Source organism: Penaeus monodon, chromosome 28 (assembly GCF_015228065.2).
Source record: "Penaeus monodon isolate SGIC_2016 chromosome 28, NSTDA_Pmon_1, whole genome shotgun sequence".
NCBI lineage: Eukaryota > Metazoa > Arthropoda > Malacostraca > Decapoda > Penaeidae > Penaeus > Penaeus monodon.
In genome coordinates, this window is record NC_051413.1 from 32,626,322 (window position 1) to 32,626,840 (window position 519).

The 519-nt window shown below is 34.7% G+C and overlaps 1 protein-coding gene across 1 annotated transcript in view; it reads right to left on the reverse strand.

Moving 5' to 3' along the window:
* LOC119591506 (gephyrin-like) overlaps positions 1–513 on the reverse strand; it is a gene marked incomplete in the record, with an annotated part of 7,903 nt that extends 7,390 nt beyond the window's left edge. The window contains 1 exon segment of the mRNA XM_037940256.1: positions 447–513.
* Positions 514–519: the final 6 nt, after the last annotated feature.

The following is a 519-nucleotide window of genomic DNA, read 5'->3' on the forward strand; positions in this document are numbered from 1 at the left end:
TGCTATTTTTGAATTACGACGGAAGTATATAGAAGATAATTTTCTTAGATTTAATCGCTCAGTCACATGTATTTTCTTTTCTTTTTTTCCATTTTAAAGATGGTTAGTTGAAACTTAACCTGTACCCCCCTTAGCTTATTTTTTTGGCCTAACGGTAAGCTTGGCATGTAACTTATATAACAAGCCATATTTTCCTGCCACGCTAATATTAAACTTTCAAAACAGTTGTTTCTCGATATAGCAATGTATAAATAACAAGAAACTTAACCTCTGCCAAGTTATCATCCTTATTGGCCCTTTTCTTACAAAGCAAAACACGAGTTGTTTAAAATTTCCTTCTACAACTGTATTCACCACCTTCAAGCCTTGACAGCTTATGTACCTGCCTGAAATAAAATATTAAATGGATATCAATACCAAATATATGGGAATTCACTGCGACTTACAGAGCAGAGAGCAGAGAAATTAGAGACACAGTTTCTAGAGAGAAGTGTTTTTGCTCTGTCACGGTTGCCGTCA